Source organism: Nematolebias whitei, chromosome 16, assembly GCF_014905685.2.
Source record: "Nematolebias whitei isolate Nwh7 chromosome 16, NemWhi1, whole genome shotgun sequence".
Classification (NCBI taxonomy): Eukaryota; Metazoa; Chordata; class Actinopteri; order Cyprinodontiformes; family Rivulidae; genus Nematolebias; species Nematolebias whitei.
The window spans coordinates 34,151,072-34,164,452 of record NC_056513.1 but is presented as its reverse complement, the minus strand read 5'-3'; the positions used below and the strand labels follow the sequence as shown (position 1 = coordinate 34,164,452).

At 44.6% G+C, this 13,381-nt stretch overlaps 1 protein-coding gene across 1 annotated transcript in view; it reads left to right on the top strand.

Moving 5' to 3' along the window:
* pik3r6a (phosphoinositide-3-kinase, regulatory subunit 6a) overlaps nucleotides 1-13,381 on the top strand; it is a 93,888-nt gene that overhangs the window by 29,442 nt on the left and 51,065 nt on the right. The gene's annotated exons all lie outside the window — the stretch shown is intronic.

Sequence of the window (13,381 nt, the reverse complement as noted above, 5' to 3'; positions counted from 1 at the left end):
ACTGTAGTGGACTAGGCCCATGTCAAAAACTAAGTCTAAGGTCAAAAATCTTGACCTTAAGAACCTTGTGGGACAGGAACTGTCATTTCATTGATTTGAATCCAGAAATACAGGTTCACCCATCCTGAGACTTTCTCTCTTGAAGATTCAAGTGAAAAGAACACTCTCTGTTTTATTATCATTACTATTTTACAAATGTTGATAATCAAAGTGTCTTAGTTCAAACCATTTTAGATGTTGCAGTGAACTAATCAATTTTATTAACTGTGTAATGATTTTTCTCACGCAAAGTTAGAACTCATGTCAAAGCTGTTACAGAGTAATTATGCCTTTTCTGATTTCTGCTTTTGAATGAGCAAGTGTAAGTTGGTCCAAGGTTGGAGTCAAACGCAAAACAAGTTGTTGGCATGTTTTTAGAATCCTCTCAGACATAAATATAGAGGTTTTTGGCACCTGTTTCTGAAACGCGCCAAAACAAAACTCTCTCTGTCTGTGAGAACATTTCTGATCTTTCCATAACAATTCTTGCTGTCTTCTAACCTCTTACGTCACAAAACACACCCCGTCTGGTCGGTTCTGGCCAATGGGAATACTCCCAGATGGATCGGAAAAACAGTTCTTTAAAATGTCGGTACTTCCTGGGCTACTCAGTTCTGCTCGAGTTCTGGTGCAGGCTCTGCTCGAGATCTGTAAACTACACAGTTCTGTTAGAAGCTCTGGGATGGTGCTGGAACAGTTCTGGGACAGTTCTGTTCAGTTCTTATGGAGTGCTGTTGGAGTTCTGCTGGATACACAGTCCAACCAGTTCTGTGAGAGAAGCCCAGTTCTGTGAGAGACGGGATGATCCTGACATGACAACAGAGCTCTTCCGAGTTCCATGGGATTATAACATTTTCACTCGCCACTACTTCTGACGATTCACAGCATCCTAAGGAGACGCTGGACAGGTAGCGTTAACGGAGCTCCCTATCTGCTGATTAACTTCAGAGAGGTAACGAGTCAAGTTTCCTACCAAGCGTACCGGGGAGAGCTGGGTTCTGACGGAGAGTGTCAATTCTGGTGAACACTTCCCCTCCCATACCATCTTTACTCCCTCTAAACTTCTTTCCCATCTTTAAACTTTCTATCAAGTAGATATACTTCCAGATATTTAGAAATGTCTGTGTAAAATGCTCATCCACATCCGTGTGGGTAAAAGATCATAATTGTACAGTTTCATAAATGTCTGTGGTGAAGCAACGGAAAAATCATGGCCGTATGATTTTTCCTGATTGATTGCTTATGTTGTTATTTTCATAATTTGCCAAATTAATGTAAATGTTTGATGTTAAACTTTGATTCTGTAAATAAATGACCGCATTCATTTTGATGGGTCAAACATAAATGACGTCTCACGTTTGCATTTCCTTAAATTCAATGCACGTTTTATTCAGTCCAGAAAAATGAGGAATCCGTGTTAAATGATGAATATATCCGAGCATCTGTTCATCTACACCCACAACATCCCGAGTTGAGGTCAGCAGCAAACCACTCCCACTATAAACAGTGTTGGTGGCATACCGCTTCCCCCCCCTGAGACGCCGGATGGTGGACCAGAAACGTCTCGAAGCCGTGCGGAAGTCGTTCTCCATGGCCTCTCCGAACTCCTCCCATGCCCGAGTTTTTGCCTCAGCAACCACCCGAGCCGCATGTCGCTTGGACTGCCGGTACCCATCAGCTGCTTCCGGGGTCCCACAGGCCAAAAAGGCCCGATAGGACTCCTTCTTCAGCCTGACAGCATCCCTCACCGACGGTGTCCACCATCGGGTTCGAGGGTTGCCGCCCCGACAGGCACCGACAACCTTGCGGCCGCAGCTCTGGTAAGCCGCCTCGACAATAGAGGCACGAAACATGGTCCACTCAGACTCAATGTCCCCCACCTCCCTTGGAACATGTTCAAAGTTCTCCCGGAGGTGGGAGTTGAAACTCCGTCTCACAGGAGACTCTGCCAGACGTTCCCAGCAAACCCTCACAATACGTTTGGGCCTACCAGGTCTGACCGGCATCCTCCCCCACCATCGGAGCCAACTCACCACCAGGTAGTGATCAGTTGACAGCTCCGCCCCTCTCTTCACCCGAGTGTCCAAGACATGTGGCCGCAGATCAGATGAGACGATGACAAAGTCGATCGAACTGCGGCCTAGGGTGTCCTGGTGCCAAGAGCACATATGGACACCCTTATGCTTGAACAAGGTGTTCGTTATTGACAATCCATGACGAGCACAGAAGTCCAACAACAGAACACCACTCTGGTTCAGATCAGGGGGGCCGTTCCTCCCAACCACACCCCTCCAGGTCTCACTGTCATTGCCCACATGAGCATTGAAGTCCCCCAGCAGAACAAGGGAGTCCCCAGAAGGTGCACTTTCCAGTACCCCCTCTAAGGACTCCAGAAAGGGTGGATAATCTGAACTGCCGTTTGGTGCATAAGCACAAACGACAGTCAGAACCCGTCCCCCCACACGTAGGCGGAGAGAGGCCACCCTCTCATTCACGGGGGTGAACCCCAATACACAGGCACCAAGTTGGGGGGCAATTAGTACGCCCACGCCTGCTCGGCGCCTCTCACCAGGGGCAACTCCAGAGTGGAAGAGTGTCCAGCCCCTCTCAAGGAAACTGGTTCCAGAGCCCGAGCCATGCGTAGAGGTGAGTCCGACTATTTCTAGCCGGAACCTCTCAGCCTCACACACCAGCTCAGGCTCCTTCCCCACCAGTGAGGTGACATTCCACGTCCCAATAGCCAGCTTCTGTAGCCGAGGATCAGACCGCCAGGGTCCCCGCCCTCGGCCACCACCCATCCCACATTGCACCCGACCCCTTTGGCCCCTCCCACAGGTGGTGAGCCCATGGGAAGGGGGACCCACGTCTCCTCTTCGGGCTGTGCCCGGCCGAGCTCCATGGGTAAAAGCCCGGCCACCAGGCGCTCGCCCACGTGCCCCACCTCCAGGCCTGGCTCCAGAGTGGGGCCCCGGTGACCCACGTCCGGGCAAGGGAACACTAGGTCCATTTGTGTTTTTCATCATAGGGGTGTGTCTGATATTATCCATAATTTAAACTGATTCTTTCATTTTTCTGGGCTGAGTAATATCGTGTTTTGAATATTAAATGTGGACGGAAACGTGTTTAAATTTCTGACTCACCAACAACAGTGAGTCGTTTATTTTAAACGATTTAAAACACATCACACATTTACAATAATTGGCAGATTGATTACAATTAACACAGCTTAATTAATGAGCTTTACAATGAGAAATCATACGGCCATGATTTCTTACTTGCAAATGAAAGACAACAGACATTTCTGAAAATATCTGGATTAATTACTGGCAGATAGAAGAGTTTTAAAGATGGGAAAATGAAGTTTAAATGGAGAGAGATGGGTGAGGGAATGTGTCTGTTATAACCAGAAACAACACGCTCCTTTGAACGCAGCTTAATCCACGGTACACTCGCATGTGAAGATCGACTCTTTTACCTTTGCAGACGATAGTTTTGGCTCCGGTGTAGAGTTTCCTTTCAACTCTTTTCAGCGTCTCCGTAAGAACAGCTGTGACCTCAGGAGTCGTGAGAGTACTTTGTTCAACAGCACGCTCACCTCCCAGGTGGACTCACATGAGCTGTGAGCCCGTCAGAGTTCCACTCAGATGTGGAAGATTCCATAATCCCCACGAGACTCGAAAGAACTCCCAACTAACTCCAACACTTCAGAACTTTCGTTCGGTTCTGCTCTCAGAACTTTGGTTCATGTCTGGAACGTTGTTCTGCTTGGAACTCTTGTTCCGCTCTGGAACTTGTTCTACTTGAAACTAGGAAGTGTTGACCCTTTTAAAGAGGTCACTTCCGGTTCCTCTGAGAACTTCCTGATTGGTTGAACGAACCAATCGGGGTGTGGTTTTAGTGACGTCAGAGGTTATTACTAGTCAAGGAGACAGACTAGATTGTTTTAAGAACAGACAGAAAGATGTTTTGAAGAAACAGAGACATTTAGGAGCCAGTCTTCCTTCTATCTGTCTGATAGAGATAAACATGACATTTTGTTCCGATAAACATGTTTTTGACCATTCCTTGACTTTTGACCGACTCACTACTTGCTCATTTCAGACAGAAGATCAAAAAAATGCATAATTACTCTTGTAACAGACATTAACTTGATTTCTACTTTGAATGAGGATTAAAAATCATTAATACTGTTTCACAGTTGATTTAAAGTGAGTAGTTCACTTCAACATTTAAAAATGATTTGAACTAAACACACTTTGATTATCAAAATATTGTAAAATAGTAATGATAATGAAAAGAGAGTGTTCTTTCAATTGACCAGTGCAGGACACACCTAGAAAGTCTCTGGATGAGCTTAATTTGTGTTTCTGGACTCAAATCAATGAAATAACAGTTCCTGTTCCAGGAAGGCCCTCAGGGTCAGGTTTTTGACCTGAGGCTTAGTTCACTACAGTATGCATACTGATGAGGGTCCTCGTTGATGTTGATGGTTGTTTTGATGTGAGTCATGACCAGTTTTTCGAAGCATTTAGCGACTATTGGGGTGAGGGCCACTGGCCGATAGTCATTCAGACCAGTCACTGTAGAGCTTTTTGGGACTGGGATGATGGTGGCAGTCTTCAGGCAGGTGGGAACTGTCTCCAGGGTAAGTGAGGTGTTAAAGATGTCTGCCAGCACCTCACAGAGCTGATCAGCACATTCCTTCAACACTTTTCCGGGGATGTTGTCTGGGCCAGTTGCTTTGTGCGGATTAATCCTCCTGAAAGTACTCCTTACTTCAGCTGAGGTCACGCTGAGATGCTCTTCATCCGGTGGCGAGGTGAGTCTGGTGCTGGGTGGTCTGTTCGGGTCTTCAAAGCGTGCATAGAACTTGTTGAGGGCATCAGGCAGAGATGGGTCTTTGGGACATTGTTCGCTCCTTCCTTTATAATCTGTTATGCACTTAATGCCCCTCCACATGCTCCGAGGGTCTTGTGAGATGAATTGACCCTCGATCCTCTTTGCATATGCGGCCTTGGCCCTCTTAATACCAGCAACCAGCTCTTTTCTTGTCCTACTCAGCTCCTCTGAGTTTCCAGACCTGAAGGCAGTGTTCCTGGCTTCCAGCAGGGTACGCACCTCTGCATTCAGCCAAGGTTTTCTGTTTGGGTAGCTTTTAACATTTCTGATAGTGGAGACTGTGTCAGTACATGTACTAATGTAACCCAGTACTGAGGATGTGTATTGGTCAAGATCAAGCGAACCTCCATTTTCAGCAGCTTCTCTGAAAACCTGCCAATCTGTTCGATCAAAACAATCTCTCAGTATGGGTCCACTGTCCTGGCTCCAACATTTAACTTTCTTTTGTACCGGTCTGGAGCGTCTCAGCGGGGGCATGTAAGCAGGAGCCAGGAAGATTGAGATGTGGTCTGACAGTCCTAGGTGGGGGCGGGGTTCGGCTTTGTATGCATCTTTTACGTTCGTGTAAACACGGTCCAGCGTGCGGTCTCCACGTGTCGGAATCGTCACATGCTGATTAAAGCTTGGGAGACAGTCCTTTAGATTCACGTGGTTAAAGTCTCCGGCTACAACGTAAAGAGCCTCGGGGTGTTTGTTCTGCAGCGAGCTGATGATATCATGAAGCTCCTGTAGTGATTCATTAGCATTAGCGTCCGGAGGAATGTAAACAACTGTGATAAAAGTCACTGTGAACTCTCGGGGTAGATAATGTGGCCGACATTTCACTGTTATTTGCTCCAAAGCCTTCGAGCATGAGCTATTTACAACAGTACAGTTCGTGGACCAACTTTTACTCACGTAAATGCACACTCCGCCCCCCCGTGATTTCCCCGTTAGCTCGCTGCAGCGGTCCGCTCGAAAAAAAAGTCTGTCATCCAGCTGGAAGACTGAGTCCGGCGTTTCACTTGTAATCCACGTTTCCGTGAGGCAAAGCACTGCACACTTCTTCATCTCTTCTGAGGCGCCCGCTCTCAGACGAAGTAAATCCACCTTGTTGTCCAACGAGCGGACATTCGACAGAAAGAGAGACGGCATGGGGAGTTTACCGGCTTTAGCATTAGCTCGTAGCCTCACCATAACCCCCGCCCGGCATCCTCTCCTCTTAAGCCGGGAGCAGCGCTTCCTCTTCTGCCCTCTGGAACGCCTCTGCTGCAGCTTCCAGGTAGATGACTTTAAGATCTGCATTCTGCCGAGCGTAGTTTTGAGTTTGTTGCTGATTTCTGCTATATTTCGTGGCAAATCCGCTCCTATTCTCATCAGTTCGGTTCGGCTATAGTTCACACGCATAAATCGCGCGGAGTCAGGCACAGAGTCAATATCAAAACTTCTAAAAACTGGGATGGTACCGGGAGCCTGTGAAGCTGCAACTGCTCTGAGCGCGGCCATCTTGGAAGATCAGTCTATGTGGTTGAAGTAACGAGCTCGTTTGGGCAAAGCATGATGTCGTGCATCTTACCAGACTTCAGAGCATCATTTACAGACTGGATCATTGCAGGTCTGGTGTTCCACCTCGTCTCTCCACAGCTTCAGTGACCGGTCCAGAGCCTTGTGTAACCTAAAATTGAAAGAAGACTGCACGAGTCAAAATAGGGTTACAGTGACTACAAATTACAATTTGTTGGCCTTTCTTCTGGAAAAAAATATTTTATCAAAAACAAGAGATTTACAATTGAAATTAAGTCAAGAAAATCTGACCTTTGCAATTATAAATTACAGAAGCTCAATTTTTCTTTATTTATTGCACTTATCATATTTTATATTTTTTAAGCAGCCTCACCAGTGCAGAGATTACAAGATTTTATGTATCTTACCTGCTCTTTTGAAGTGTGTAACAAGGGTCTTTGTGTCCAAAGCTGTTTAACAGTTTGCTTCCAGAGCTAACAACTTCCTATGTTAGGTAGAAAAATTAAATTAAAGACAAACAAAAAGCTTAGTGCTACTTATTGTGCCATGCTTTCTAAAACAGTTATTGAATTAAGTATTTACTTATGTAGGTAAACACAGATGTTTTAAAACCTGTTAAAATACACCAGAATGCAGGAAATAGCAGCTACTTTTTTCAAAAAGTTATGGGAGAGGACCCACAGACCTCGCACCAATATGTCCCCCCTACAATAATTCTAATGCTAATTCACACCGTTGTTCAAGCCCAGAGCCACTGTCGACACTGGGGGGATAAGGCCCCTAAAAAGGGCTTCTAGAATCGCCCCTGGTGTGAAGAAATGAACTGAGAAAAATCAACTCTAAAATTTAACACAACATAATTTTACACATCATATCTTAAATCTAACACCAAAACAGTTATTATAATATATATGCAACCAGCCTTTCATATAAAAACTGGGATATTTTTACCGGAGAATGCTTTCACTCTAACAAGTTTGTTGTTGTACTGACCTGGCTTGTGACCGACAGTAACTATTTACACAATAAAGTGATGGTTATTCACATTTTCATCGATTCCAGTATGCAGCAGGACGTCACAATATAAAAATAGGAATATTTTTACTGGAGAATACGTGCACTTTAACCAGGTAGAGTTCGGTTTTGTTAGTTTTTTTACATTACAAACAGCAACAGATAATGAAGATTTTCACCTAAAAACCCACATAACAAAGTAGAGCATAATTTTTAAATTAAAAGGGACAAGGTGGAGAAAAATGCGCCTTAAGTGTTTATTTACTGACGGTAAACAAAGCAGCTCCTCACTGCAGATGAGACTAAAGTTTAAAGCAGCTTGCACCAACACAACTCTCATGAAGTTCAGGGTTATTTGACACTTTCCTGCCCGTTCTGTGAGTTTAATAGACAAACAGTTACTTCTTACCTTGCGTTGCAAACTACAGTGCCTTGCAAAAGTATTCGGCCCCCTTGAACTTTTCAACCTTTTGCCACATTTCAGGCTTCAAACATAAAGATATAAAATTTAAATTTTTTGTGAAGAATCAACAACAAGTGGGACACAATGTGAAGCAGAATGAAATTTATTGGATGTGTCAAACTTTTTTAACAAATAAAAAACTGAAAAGTGGGGTGTGCAATATTATTCGGCCCCCTTGCGTTAATACTTTGTAGCACCGCCTTTTGCTGCAGTTACAGCTGCAAGTCTCTTGGGGTATGTTTATCAGTTTTGCACATGGAGAGACTGAAATTCTTGCCCATTCTTCCTGCAAAACAGCTCGAGCTCAGTGTGGTTGGATGGAGAACGTTTGTGAAGAGCAGTCTTCAGCTCTTTCCACAGATTCTCGATTGGATACAGGTCTGGACTTTGACTTGGTCATTCCAACACTTGGATACGTTTATTTGTGAATCATTCCATTGTAGATTTGGCTTTATGTTTTGGATCATTGTCTTGTTGGAAGATAAATCTCCGTCCCAGTCTCAGGTCTCTTGTAGACTCAAACAGGTTTTCTTCCAGAATGGTCCTGTATTTGGCCCCATTCATCTTCCCATCAATTCTGACCATCTTCCCTGTCCCTGCTGATGAAAAGCAGGCCCAAACCATGATGCTGCCACCACCATGTTTGACAGTGGGGGTGATGTGTTCAGGGTGATGAGCTGTGTTGCTTTTACGCCAAACATATCGTTTTGCATTGTGGCCAAACAGTTCGATTTTGGTTTCATCTGACCAGAGCACCTTCTTCCACATGTTTGGTGTGTCTCCCAGGTGCTTGTGGCAAACTTTAAACAACACTTTTTATGGATATCTTTGAGAAATGGCTTTCTTCTTGCCACTCTTCCATAAAGGCCAGATTTGTGCAGTGTACAACTGATTGTTGTCCTATGGACAGACTCTCCCACCTCAGCTGTAGATCTCTGCAGTTCATCCAGAGTGATCATGGGCCTCTTGGCTGCATCTCTGATCAGTCTTCTCCTTGTTCGAGATGAAAGTTTAGAGGGACGGCCAGGTCTTGGTAGATTTGCAGTGGTCTGATACTCCTTCCATTTCAATATTATCCGGCTTTAAACTTCTCCACAACAGTATCTCGGACCTGCCTGGTGTGTTCCCTGGTCTTCATGATGCTCTTTGCGCTTTGAACAGAACCCTGAGACTATCACAGAGCAGGTGCATTTATACGGAGACTTGATTACACACAGGTGGATTCTATTTATCATCGTCAGTCATTTGGGACAACATTGGATCATTCATAGATCCTCACTGAACTTCTGGAGTGAGTTTGCTGCACTGAGAGTAAAGGGGCCGAATAATATTGCATGCCCCACTTTTCAGTTTTTTATTTGTTAAAAAAGTTTGACACATCCAATAAATTTCATTCCGCTTCACGATTGTGTCCCACTTGTTGTTGATTCTTCACAAAAAAATTAAATTTTATATCTTTATATGAGGGAGGCAAGGGACGGAATATCCCTTGTGTTAACATCCTCCTGGATTATGCCGGGCAGCTCCGAGAGGAGGGCGCCGACGTCTGGGAGCGGTGTGGTCGCCGACGTGGGAAGATCTGAGGTGGCTGAGCATCCACTCGGCCACTCGTCTTCTGTCACTGTGCTCTCCAGGAGGGAAGGGACAGCTCCGCATCGCCTTTCTCGGAGGAGTCATTCGATTCACTGCGTGACTCTGCGTCAAAGAAGGCGGTGGCATCGTCCTACGCATAGCGTCCCGCCACAGAAAAAAAAAACACTCAGCGGAGCTGCTGCCAACAACGCCTTTTTGAGAGAATCATCCGATTTACCTAGAGAAAAAAAAACATGTTAGAAAAGGCGGTGGCGTCGTCCAGCGAGTAGCAGCCCTCCACGGAAAACATTCAGCGGAGCTGCTGCTAACATCGCCTTTTTCGAGGAAATCATTCGATTACCGTGAGGAAAAAACACGTTAGAAAAGGCAATGTCGTTGTCCAGCGGGTAGCGGCCTGCCACGGAAAAGCACTCCTCGGCGCTTACTTTGAACAAGTCTGTTCGTCTGCTTCTCCTCGGGGAGGACGAGCTCACCGGGACGGCAGGAGGTTGGCGTGGCAGAGACCCAGGCATCTTTAGCAAAGGTTGTGCCGGTCAAAGCTGGACAACGTTTCCTTCTTCGTTCTTCTGACAGTGCTAGCTAGCTGGCTGAAGAAAAAAATGGGAGCCGATTACCCAGTCTCACCGTAATTTATACGGACTGGGGGTGAGGCCCACACACAGCAGGTGGGCATGGACTAAAGTTTTTTCAGTGCAGTGCTGAGCGCATAGGGATTAACCCACTAGTGAGACGTCTTAAAGGGCGAAGCCTATACAAAATAGAACTGCTGCCACAGGTCCTGAATGATTATTTTTTCTTTTGTTTTTTCAGAGATGAGAAGGTAAGTTCTCTTCTCCTCCTCTGGCTACATTTTCTCCAAAGGGACCTGCCATTGAAGCACAGTTACAAACTCCAGCTGGCTTTTGGATTAACCTAACTGGAGAAGCTCAACATCTTAATTTCTGCCACTTAAAGTTCTTTCTCCTGTCTTTTTGTCAGTTGTTAAGAATGAGTGCCGGTTCGTTCTTCCCGGATTGGTTTATATCAGAGGGAAAGACCAGGCTTCCTTCAGGTTTAACACTATTTATTTTCACAAACAGATGGATGCACAGAATACAAGCAGATCTGGAGAAGCGGACCCAGTATAACAGAAGCCGGTTCTGAAAAACAAAAAAAGTGTCTCCTTATAACACCTGGGGGCCTCCCCCCAGGAGATATTTTGACCTTCTGCACAGGAAGACCACATTTCACCTCCTCAGGAAGGCAGAGGCGCTTCTATGACTCAATGTGCAATGTTATCTCTTGGTGCCTCCAAATGGTGAGAGTTTTCTCAGAGGCCCTTCAACATTCCTAAAGTTATCATTCAAATGAGGCTAAACCTCCCTTCCTGTTGGTGCAATTAAGAGTTCCTGGTTCACAGCTGCATACACTAAAACATATTATCTTGACTAAACTAACCCCTAATCAGAATCAGAATCAACTTTATTGGCATTGCACCGAGATACAACGCGAATATGTACGTACAGTCGTCCGAAGATGGGCGGAGTGCACAAAGCTGAGGCTATAAATAATTAGCGTGGCCTTCTTATTCTTATTCAGAATAATATTTTGCTTAGATAAGAAAAGGAAAGAAAACATGAGAGACGGTATAAAAAAAAAGATCTCTCACACCGTGTCCTAGACAGGGCACAATTTGAGGCATCAAAAAAACCTACCACAGCAAAGCAACACAAACAGACATTATACATGTACATATAGGCGGTGAAAACATTGAACTTTTAAGGGAAAGTCGTAGCATAGTCCAGAGGCCCCCCTCAGCCATTGTCCAGATAAGAGGTGACAATCATCTTCAGCTCAGTTGAGGTTCTGTTACATGTCCACGGCCTTGGGGAAGGGAGGGGTGAGGAAACAGTCAAAGCATCTTTGTTGTTTTCAAAACATTCCAGGAGGAGTTGAGATAAGTCCGGCATCAAGGCCACAGTTTGGGTCAGGCAGAACTCATGAATTGTTGTTTCTACCTTTAAATTCTTGCTGTACATATTCTCTGATGGAACGCCAAAACAGCCGAATTGATCGTTTACTCCAAAAGTCGAGCTCACAGCATCTCCAGATTATTCCCACCATTCATGAGTGCTGCCAAGGAGATCACAGTCCTGATAACAGCTGCTCCAATTCCCTGTCACAGCTGCACATTCAGTCCGAGCACTGTCAAGCTTCAACACCTCCACACGAATTTGTAGACAACCAGATTTCACCAACCCAAACAGTAGAATCTAGTTGTCATCAAGAATCCAATTTGTTTCCTTAGAGGTAATAGGGTCCTCCTTACCCTGACTCCTGTCGGGAGAAGTTGATTGATTTTGTTGAGAGACCAGCTGATCCTTCAAATTAAGAGGGGGAAAAAATAGGCTTTTTTAAGGGTTCACAGGACAAAAGAGCGCAGCAGGGAAGCGGGTGGGGGGGAGAGAGGGAAAACATGTCTAGTTCCACGGTAGAATAGCAGCAAAAAAAAATCAATAATCAATCAATAGTTTTTAAACCTTCACAAATCCCACAATTCCCCCAGTTTGATCTCTCAAAAGGAGATCAAATGCCGTACATTGTGTAGATTTAAAACTTAGGTTAATCACACATAACATAGTAAGATTAGTAGTTACCCTCAGGTGTCACTCATATGTAACACAGTGAAGCTAATGCTAAACATCAATTTATAGATCACTTTTATCAAAGTAAGATTAATACCTGTGGTTTATATGACACATCTATTATAAAAGAGTAATCCTTATGATTTAAAAAGCACATATATCATAAAAAAATTATACTTGTGGTCTAAAAGGCACATCTCCCATAAAAAAATAATATTTGTGGCTTAAACCCTTAGGATGTTGTGTGGATGTCGTGGAAAAACCCCTCCAGGGCTGACGGTGTGATTCTCACGGGAGGAAAAACACAACATCGTCTCACGCCCTTATGACGACGACCTGTAAAAGGCCCACTCAACATCCCTTACAAATTTACCAAACCCTCATCACCCCCAGTTTCCCAAAACAAAAACATCACACATGAACATAGACAATACTGCACATCCCCACTTACCCAAAAGTCCAGTCCAACCAACCAGGGGTTGTCTTTACCTGGGTGTCGGCGCATTGTTTTAGACTAAGCATTCAGGCCTTCTATTGCCCGAGTAACGGACAGTATTATTTCCCAAACCTAGCACACATGCCCCCTTTTGTAATCATAAGGGAAGTGGGTGCTAGTTGTTCATCCAATCTTTCTACCGCAATTCGAGTCAAATTAATCAGTTGCAACACATTATAATGGATGTAATGAATTCTCAAATCCGACAGTCACCCAATCAGTCAGCTATTCATCTGGAACTCCCCTACGGACTCCAGTCGCATCAATATAAGTAGGACTGCTTGCATGCAGGTTAAATTTTTGAATTTATGTTATGGCGCACTAAAACGTGCCCACATCTCTCACCTGGGTGTACTGTTCAGTCCATGTGACAGATTGTGAGTTCTAAAAGTCTTTTAGGATCAAGGAGCACTACTGAGCTGGTGAGTGGCTGAGTGGAATTTGCATTGTCCTGAAACACACCATACTGTTCACACAAAAAATCACAATTGTCAAAAACAAGCAATAATCCCCAATATTCCTAAAAGTCTCCAATTCCCGTATAGTTTGGGTATAATCATCATTGTTGCCTGTAAACGCTCTTTCTGTTAAACAGTTTTTTTTTTTTTTTTTTTTTATTTATCAGGAGAATATATAATTGACATTACATACATTATACAAAATTTACATGACTTCTCCAATTTTTTCTTTTTTTCCTTCCCCCTTTTCCCCCCTCCCTCCCCTCTTCCCCTCCCTCCCCTTCCCCCCTTA